The sequence below is a fragment of the Aulonocara sp. 'chitande type north' Nkhata Bay genome, linkage group LG3 (assembly GCF_057382095.1).
Source record: "Aulonocara sp. 'chitande type north' Nkhata Bay isolate Kocher_YH1m ecotype deep benthic linkage group LG3, A_spYH_male_GT1.1, whole genome shotgun sequence".
In the NCBI taxonomy this organism is placed as follows: domain Eukaryota; kingdom Metazoa; phylum Chordata; class Actinopteri; order Cichliformes; family Cichlidae; genus Aulonocara; species Aulonocara sp. 'chitande type north' Nkhata Bay.
In genome coordinates this window covers 78,126,412-78,136,268 of record NC_141346.1, presented here as the reverse complement: position 1 = coordinate 78,136,268, position 9,857 = coordinate 78,126,412, and positions in this window count along the sequence as shown.

Here is a 9,857-nt window from a genome sequence, read left to right as displayed (position 1 = left end):
CTCGAGCCTAGGCGGAGTAGTCAAATGCAGATTCACTGAGCGCTCAACACAGACAGCATCGTCAGAAGGAAAGTTGATAAAATAAATTACAAATTTTGTATTGTTCTTTTTTTTTCTCCCCTTTGGTTTTCTTTCTTTCTCTCCCCCTCTTTCTTTCATTCTTTCCCCCTGTCCTATCCCACAGTCATGTCTGTCCCGTTTGCAACTGAAAATAAAATAAATTCATAATTATAATAAAGGTCAATCAAATGGACCAATATGATGATCCACTTAAAATAAATCCTCTTGGCATCTTTCTTGGCCTCAAGACAACAATTCTGATGGCTATAGATCCAAACGGGACACAAAAAAAAAAAAAAAAAAAAATTGAAAAAAAAAATTGAAAAAAATTGTATTGTTCGATACATATGCGTACCGAACCGAAAGCACTGTATCGAACGGTTCAATATCGATACGAATATCGTTGCACCCCTAATATATATATATATATATATCGCTCTATCGCGATAGCGCATGTTGATGATGTCATCAAGCTGTGCCTTTTTTGGTCTAAAGCATCGCAGCGGCTACGCTGGTCGTGTCCAAATTCATGGGCTGCATCCTCCTGAGGACCCGGCCTTCGCGGTCTACGTGGGCCGGGTCCTCAGAAGGTCGAGTAGGCCGGAAGTAAACGGCCGTGAAATTGGACGGTCTAGCCTTCAGATTAGCGTCACCGCTGTCTCGGTGGAGTTTAATAAACTCCTTGCTATCTAAAATATAACAGGACACTGGCGTAAATTCTCGACTGTCTCACACTTCTGTTTAATCAGTTTTCTGTTTCACGTTTAGTCAGCTGTGTAAAAACCAAGGAGGAACCCACCCGGGGGATTAATAAAGTTTTATTTTATCTAATCTAACAAAAAACTGTAACAAAAAATAATTTCCCCCAGGGATCAATAAAGTATTCTGATTCTGATTCTGATTCTGATTATAATCTAATAACTTTAATCTTAGCCAAACCGATTTACTCACGAAGAAACAAAACACTGAAAAAAAGCCCAACAATAAAATTTTTAGGTTGTCTAAGTGACTTATACATTACGTTTAAATCGAGCAGCGATAGTCCGCGGTGATCTGAAAATGATGTGCCGGGAGTTGTGCCGTTCTCGGCCGCATCAGTAACCCTCGAGCTCCCGGCTAGCTGGGTAGCAGACGTCTCCGAAAACGTCGAAGCACTTTTGCAAATATGCGATACCTTGATAAACCGAGCAGATATTTGATGTTTACACAGCTACTTTCTCGCATGAAAATATGTTAAAAGTTTATTTTGTGACACAGAAAGATTAGTATGAGTAATTTTAAAACTTAGTAGCGGCCGCCATTGTTGGAAACTGGAGTTTGGCTGGGCCGCGCTATGAATTCTGGGATATGGTAGGCCACGAAGGACACACCTGACCCATCCTTCAAATTCGGGGAAAAGGAGGACGCATTTGTCGGCCGCATTCGGAGGAGTCTACGAATTTGGACAGCCTTCGGCGCGTCGCTGTGACGTAATCGGTCTACAAATGCGGCCTCAGGAGGATGCAGCCCATGAATTTGGACACGACCAACCATTATCCTCTTCAAATTATGGCGGGCGACAGTCATAACAAAGAGATAAAGCACTTTTGAAATACGAGGAAAGCCCAAAACTGCACTTCCTCCACTTCCGTAACATTGATTCATTAATGTTGAATTCTCTCGCAGCTGCTCTATTCCCATGTTGTTGCAGTATATTAATCAGAATCAGAATACTTTATTGATCCCTGGGGGAAATTATTTTTTGTTACAGTGCTCCATTTTAAACCAACATTAAGACAAGACAGACAGGCAGGCAGGAATGATTTACTGTGTCGTTCAGTGGTGCTTTTCGGTAACCTCAGTCTCTCACTGAAGGAGCTCCTGTGACTGACCAGCATGTCATGGAGTGGGTCGGAGGTGTTATCCAACATTGTCTTTATCTTGGACAGCATCCGCCTCTCCGACACCACCTTGAGGGAGTCCAGCTCCATCCCCACAACATTGCTGGCCTTACGGATTAGTTTATTAAGTCTGTTGGCATCTGCGACCCTCAGCCTGCTCCCCCAGCATGCAACAGCATAGAGGATCGCACTGGCCACAACAGACTCATAGAAAATCCTCAGCATTTTCTGGCAGATGTTGAAGGACCTCAGTCGCCTCAAAAAATAGAGACGACTCTGGCCCTTCCTGTAAAGTGCTGTGGTGTTTTTAGCCCAGTCCAGTTTATTGTCAATGTGTACTCCAAGGTATTTATAGTCCTCCACAATGTCAACACTGACCCCCTGGATTGAAACAGGGGTCAAGTGTTTCCTGGTCTTCCTGAAGTCCACGATCAGTTCCTTGGTCTTTGCCACGTTGAGCTGCAGATGATTCTGCTCACACCACGTGACAAAGGAGTCGACCACAGCCCGGTACTCTGTCTCATCATCCCTGCTGATGCATCCAACCACCGCAGAGTCATCAGAAAACTTCTGAAGATAGCAGGTCTCTGTGCAGTGGCTGAAGTCTGTGGTGTAGAGGGTGAAGAGGAAGGGGGAGAGGACAGTCCCCTGTGGTGCCCCTGTGTTGCTGATCACCTTGTCAGACACACACTGTGGGAGACGTACATATTGTGGTCTTCCTGTCAGGTAATCAACAATCCAGGACACCAGAGAAGCATCCACCTGCATCGCTGCTAACTTATCACCCAGGAGGGTCGGCCTGATGGTGTTGAAAGCACTGGAAAAGTCAAAAAACATGACCCTCACAGTGCTCACCGGCTGGTCCAGATGGGTGTAGACACGATTGAGCAGGTAGATGATGGCGTCCTCAGTTCCGAGACGAATCATAACTAACCTCGTATTGTGGATGGATGATTTCAGTTGTTCTCCTGACTGAAGTTTGGCCCGTGTACAGCATCCTGCTATGCGATTGCATTTGTCCCTGACCACCAGAATCCCTCACGTTAACTTTTATCGAGTGGAAAAAAAGTTGGCGTTCATCCTCCAGCTTCACTGTGCTAATGTTATGCTAACATAGCTGTGTCGCTAGCAATCACGTAGCACAACATTATATACCAGGTAGTCCAACTTCAGTAACCCTGCAAACGCCACTGCTGTTTAGTTTTCTGTCTTCATTTATGCTGGAAGTGATAGCAGAGCTGTTTGAATTAGTTTCAAAAATCTCTCAGTCAGAACATGCTATGAAATGTTTAGGTGGAAACTAGCGAGCTGACTTCCTGTTAACTTCTAACTCCGTTAAATTTAATAAATTCTGTTTTCATGGATGTTAAACTTAATTGTTACACCTGGTAAAGCAGCAACGCTGATGATTTTATTAAAGATGAAAGAATTTAGACCGTTTTTAACTCTTAGTGTTCGTTTGACTTTGGGACCTGAAGCGGACAGAGTTTTAGACCCAGATTACTCCGCGAAGCTCCTCACCACGGCAGCCGTAATGCTCTGACAATCCATCAAGCAATGCGGCTTCGTAGCTTACCAAAGTTCTACTAAAACATTTTTTAACAGATTTCTGCACGCCCAAATCGGTTCGAGGTCAGTAAGCACAACCAGAATTCATACATAAGACACACTCTTGATTTTTGAGAAAATTAAAGGATTGTAAGTCCTTATAGTGTGGAAAATATGTTATACAGAAGAAAAGAATATATCGCGATATATATTGTTACCGCACATGCTTCAAATTATACCGCGATATGGATTTTAGGCCATATTGCCCAGCCCTAACTCCCAATTTATTTACAACATTTGAAACATACAGTGTAGCTCCGTCAAAACACTCCAAGGCCAAGTGAAAGTGCTGAGAGGGAAAAGATCATGATTAATGATTTATTTAAACTCATAACTGGGTGCAGCAGCTGAGCTTTGACCTGTGAGCTGCAGCTTAAGCTTCTTTTATGGTTCAGTGTTTAATGTGTAAACTGTTTATCACTGCAGAGACGCCTACAGGCTATCTACTGTTCAAAAGTGAATTGTTATACACAGTGTGGCAGCTGACCTTTGACCTGTGAGCTTCAGAGTCTTTGTTGAGTGTTTAATGCTCATCTATTGAAGCCTGCAGACACACCCACACACCATCTGATTCGTTCTCAGGGTTGTTTTCTGTGTGTTGGAGTTGGAGCAGAAACCTGCTGCAGGTTAATTATTGATCAAATTAATATCACAAAAGGTGCAGCAGCTGACCTTTGACCTGTGAGCTTCAGAGTCTTTGCTGGTGTGAAGTGTTTAATGTGACGCAGTCTGCAGACACAGACGACTGCTGACGGAGAAGAAGCAGAGGATTTTCTCTGTTTCTACACAGACCTGGTCCAGACAGCAGAGAGCTGCAGAGTGAAGACGTTCATTGGAAGAAGAAGCTGAGTAAGTTCAACGTCCTCTTTGAATCCTGGATCAGGAAGTGAATATTTGGTGTTTAAATAAGGTTTCTGTCTTTGACTCAGCCTGCTGTCACTTTTTAGAGAGAAAAGGAGATTTTAGATTAACTGGTGTTCCTGCTGCTCTAGCATTAAAGGACAGTATAGGTGACCGCGCTGATGCCTGTTTATAATTTCACCAAAGCTAATAAACTGTTGGCTAAATTTTCTTGTTTTTAGATGTAAACAGAGGTGAGAGGAGCAGATAATAAGGATTAAATATTATGCTGAATAACTAAATTCTGCTAGTCTGTGACGTAACTCCCAGCAGCATCGCCTCATTTCTTTGACCTTTAACATGAGTTAGCTTAGCTAGCAGAGCAGCTATCTCTGCTGTCTGTCATGTGACCGAGTCAAGTGTGTGTAGTAGACTTGTTAGCATAGCTAGCAGGCTGACAGAGGCTAGCAAACTGTGTGAACACTTTGTAAGAGGTGAGCAGTGAAGGATAAGGAGCTCCTCCAAATGCTGATAATGCACTTAACCTGAATTTTCTGCTTGTTACATTATATGTGATGTTCAGTCAAAAACAATTACTTAAATTAACATTATTATTAGTATTATTATTATTCATAACATGGCTCCCTACTGTAGTGGTTTGAACAACTGATCTGTGGTTATTGTGTCCCTGCAAATTCAACAATGCGCCTCAATGCAAAGCATCAAATAAACATTTTTATTATCAAGTCATTCGACCTACTGGTTGAATCACCGTAGCTCTGACAGTGAAGCACACTCATTTTTATTGGTAGTCACCTTGTGAGCAATGTTCCCTCTAAGCTGCGCACGTGCGCAATTCAACCTGCCAACACGGACGATGATGCAGTTCTACACTGCAATCATCGAGTCCATCCTCACCTCCTCCATCACCGTGTGGTACGCTGGAGCCACTATCAGGGACAAACAGAGACTGCAGCGTGTTGTGCGCTCTGCTGAGAAGGTGATTGGCTGCAGACTCCCATCTCTGCAGGACCTGTACACCTCCAGGACACTGCGGCGTGCAGCTCGGATCTCAGCTGACCCTTCTCACCCTGGACACAGTCTGTTTGACCTGCTCCCCTCAGGCAGGAGGCTCCGGTCCATTCGCACCAGAACCTCTCGCCATAAGAACAGTTTCTTCCCCTCTGCTGTTGGACACATGAACAATAACCGTATGACTGTCCCCGCCACAAACACAGGACCCTACGCTGTGTCACTGCATCATTCCATGTTTGGCACTGATCACCACCTGCACTCATGTATATATCTTTCTACGCAGCACTCTTAATTCTTATTCTCATGTATATATCTCATGTATATCTCATGCACATATCTTTCTACGTAGCACTTTTAATTCTTATTCCTACTTTTATTTTTTTCATGTCTATTTAAGCGCAATTTATGACAGTTTGTTTGCACTGAAGCACCGCAGCAATTTCCTAATGTTGTAAACCTGCTCAACATTTGGCAATAAACCCCTTTCTGATTCTGATTCTGATTCTGATTCTGAATTGCGCACTGTTGGCACGGTCTCTGCGCAGAGAAAATCTGTGTTGCGCACACAAAAAGAATTCTAACCTGAATTGAAATTAAAGTAAACCAATCAAAACATGGCATTTAGTTGTTAAGAAACGGAGTGACGGCGTGTTTGAGATGTGAGAGAGGCGTTTAGAGCAAATCTTGTGTAGTTAGTGTGTAGTTAGTGTGTAGTTAGTGTGTAGTGTAGTCAATAGTGTTGTTGTGTGTGTCAGAACAATGAGGCGACTGCTGAGTGTTACAGGTGTTACAGCAGTGACACATCTGCTGCTGTCAGGCCTGCAGGTATCAGGCTGTTGTTCTCCTTCATCTCATAGAGGACAGGAATTTATTTTTTGGAGCGGCACAAATAATTTGTGTGGCATCAGATTTGATGCAGAACAGCTGATTGTTCTGTAAATAGTTTGAAATGTTTATTTTAAAAAAACACCTTGGCTGCATTTTTAGGTAAACAGCTGCAAAAAACTTTGTTTGCATAACTCAGTTACTTTTTTGAAGAAGTAACTATATAATTAACTGCCCAACTGTCAGGGGTTTTGACATTTATTTTCACAAGTAAGAGAAAATAAGACACTTGCAGACCAAATCAGAGAGTTTTAAGACATGCGCATGGGTGTGTGCCTCTCAGCAAAATCACACACACAGAATGCATGTCTTGTTCCTTTATTTATAGGGTAAGAAACTGATTACATAGTACTTCCTCTTTTCAGTTACAGGAGGAGAGTTCAGGCATTATCTCAACCTGTCTGACCTTTCAGACTGGGGTAAAGAATACAGAAGTTTATCATGCTTATCTGACATCACAGATACTAAAAAAGAATACATTGCGTTTGTGTTAACAAATAGACTCAGTTACGTGAAAATATATGAACACTAGAAAATAAAACACACTTGATTATATTGTATTTGAATATAAAGCACATTTGATTATACTTGATCATATTGCATAATAAAAATCCTCTATCACCAACATTGGTCATTATTTACTGTATGTTGCAGACAGAGTTACAGACTCTCTCCCAGACCACAGACTCATAATACAAGTCAGAGCTTTATAAAAAAAAAAGAAAGTTGTGTTTTCAAAATTGGAGTTCAAGTTTTTTTTTTCCTTCCAATAGTGTTAACATACTACACACGTCATGAACAAGATTTTTTTAAATTTTCATTGTAAGTGGGCTAAAGCAGTTAATTAAAAGTAGTCCATCAACTGAAAGGTTTAAAATGTTCACACATGTTGGACTGACTGAAGCGTCCAGTCACAGTGACTCAGTGTGTGTCAGTGAATGCATCGTGTGTGCTTCAGGCTCCACCTAGTGGACTGATAGCAGAGCAGCTGATGAATTTGAAGAGTGTGGCCTTTTTGCACACAGCCTGTAAATGTCAACAACAAAAGGAGTGTGTAAAACATGTATATTGTAGTGATGCAGTGTACTGTGTATATTTATACTGGCAGTATGGAACATGATTATTTGGAAATGCCTAAAATGGAAATGATCATATACTGTGAGGTGAGGTGTGGACAGTGGTTGTGCTTTTGTAACATTGAGGCAAGGACAGTGATTAGTGTTTAGGGGACACATCATTGGTTTTTATTAAAAAGAAACAGTTTCTCCACTGTGGCAGGTCGTAGGCAATTTTTTTTTTCTAAACTGTCTCTAACTCTCACTAACCGCAACTCTCCATCAAACGCCCACATTTTGTCTGAGGGGTTTATATCGCTGTCATAGCTCGCGGCAAAGTTCGAACCGCTTCCTGAACCAGTCACGTGGTACAGCCGGGCAGCGAGGCTTCGGACGTCATCATTTTCAGCTCCTCCCATAAATGAAGCAAGCCTGGATACGCGCTTCGCGGAAACGCCCCCTCCATTACTCGACACACGCTTCGAAGCCTCGATACAGAACGTCACATCACTAGTTAAAGCTGAGTAAACACTGACCCCAGACCAGCACCGTGATAAAGTGAGCTGCTGCTGCTGAACTTGAACAGGTAACAAAGTGATGAGCAGTCAGGCTGCAGGTTTCTACCTGTTCATGTTTCTACAGTAGAATCACTTTGAAGTGTCTTTGTGCTGTTTCATCTTTGATTTGTGTTCATAAACACTCAGAGAAACATCACGTGACCTCATCAGGATCTGTGTTGGTGTGTGGGGCTGTACCTCAGCTTTATGTTGTTACATGCTCATTTGTTCATTTTAACATCAAAGTAATGTTATGAGGAGTAATGAAGTAACGTACTCCATTACTTTTAATCAAAGTGTTCTGTGTAATATGTGTAATAATGACTGTTTTGAGTAATGACCAACACTGATCACAACAAAGAGGAAATGCCTCCAACATGCACAAACATTTGAGCCACAACATGCAGTTAATGTGCACAAATGTCTTTGATATGCTGCTCAGTGATGGTGGTGACTGTCAGAGCAGAGCTACTGAGAATCAATAAGTAATATCAATGATGGGATCAGAATCACTAAATTCTTCTCATCCCTGTCAGTATCATACATGTGCTGTATAATGTGATAAATGTAGAGGTGCTGGCTGTTCTCTCACTCTGCTGTTTAGCTGTAAAGGACGCCTCCCTGCCTTTGTCTCATTCATGACCTTTAATAGTCTCTTCTAACATGCAGAGATCTGTATGATCTGTTTCATAGAGTCTAACCAGCCTGTACAGGTAACAACAACAGTCACTGCATCACTGACACACAAACGTCATCTCTGTCAATAACAACATTCATACATGGAATAAAAACACATCAGTGGATCATTGCTGGAGCTGATGTTTGTGCTCCTGGTGCAAAGGCTCTCAGTTTCCTCCTTGAAATAACATCAGTGGTGGGTCAGCGACATGCTTTCTTTCCCTCTCAGGTTTAAATATCTGGGACTCTCCACCGTTTGGTTTTAGAGCTGAAGAAGCTTCTCAGATGAAACGTCTTCCAGAAACTTAAAGACGTCTCTTTTCTCTCCAAGCTCCTTAGATCACATGACCTGGATGACTGAACCTACAGACATATTGACCTGGTTTCTATGTTACATGACAGGTCAGAGGTCAGCGACTGTAACTCAGTTCCTCCTGTTAATGTGAACTCACTGAGTGTTTGTGGTTTACCTCTCAGACTGACTGAAGATGATGATGGAGGAAGAGGAGGACAGAGCAGAGTCTGCAGGGTCCAGCTGTCCGTCTGTGAGGAGTGACTGGTCCAAAGGTTATAATCCAGAGTTCAGTGGTGAACCTGGAGCAACGAGGTCAGAGAGCTGAACTCACTGAGTAACAGAAATAATTCTGCACTGACATTATAATCAGTGTTGACTCTGGTTGATTGTCTGACTGTGTTTGTGAGCTGAGAGGAAATGAAAATGAGTTTGTAACAAAAATCAGTTTTGTCCAGTTTTCCTGTAAAAAGCTGAACTCTAATCTAAGAGGATGTTACTGACAGGAAACAGCTGCATTATCTGCAGTCTGTGTGATCACAGCTGCTTCAATCATGTTTGTGTCTGCAGAGGTCAGAGGTCACAGTCTGCAGGGTCCAGCTGTCCGTCTGTGAGGAGTGACCGGTCCAAAGATAGCAATCCAAACTTCAGTGGTGAACCTGGAGCAACGAGGTCAGAGAGCTGTGATGACTCCTTTACATGTTTGTGTTTCCTGGATAAATATGACCTGAAACATCCTCAGATTGTTACAAAGATCCATTAAAAAGAAAACAATGAAAGAGAAAAGATCCAAATGTTCGACTTGGTCATTTGCTGTTTGAGGACAGTGATGCTCATATCTGTGGGGAAAGTGTGACCTGAGTGGGTTCATGTTTGTCTTTAAAGAACAGAGCTGCTCTGATTCTCTTTGTGTCTGATCTGTTAAACAGTCTGAGAGGTCACACAGAGACCCAGCAGCTAAAGCCTG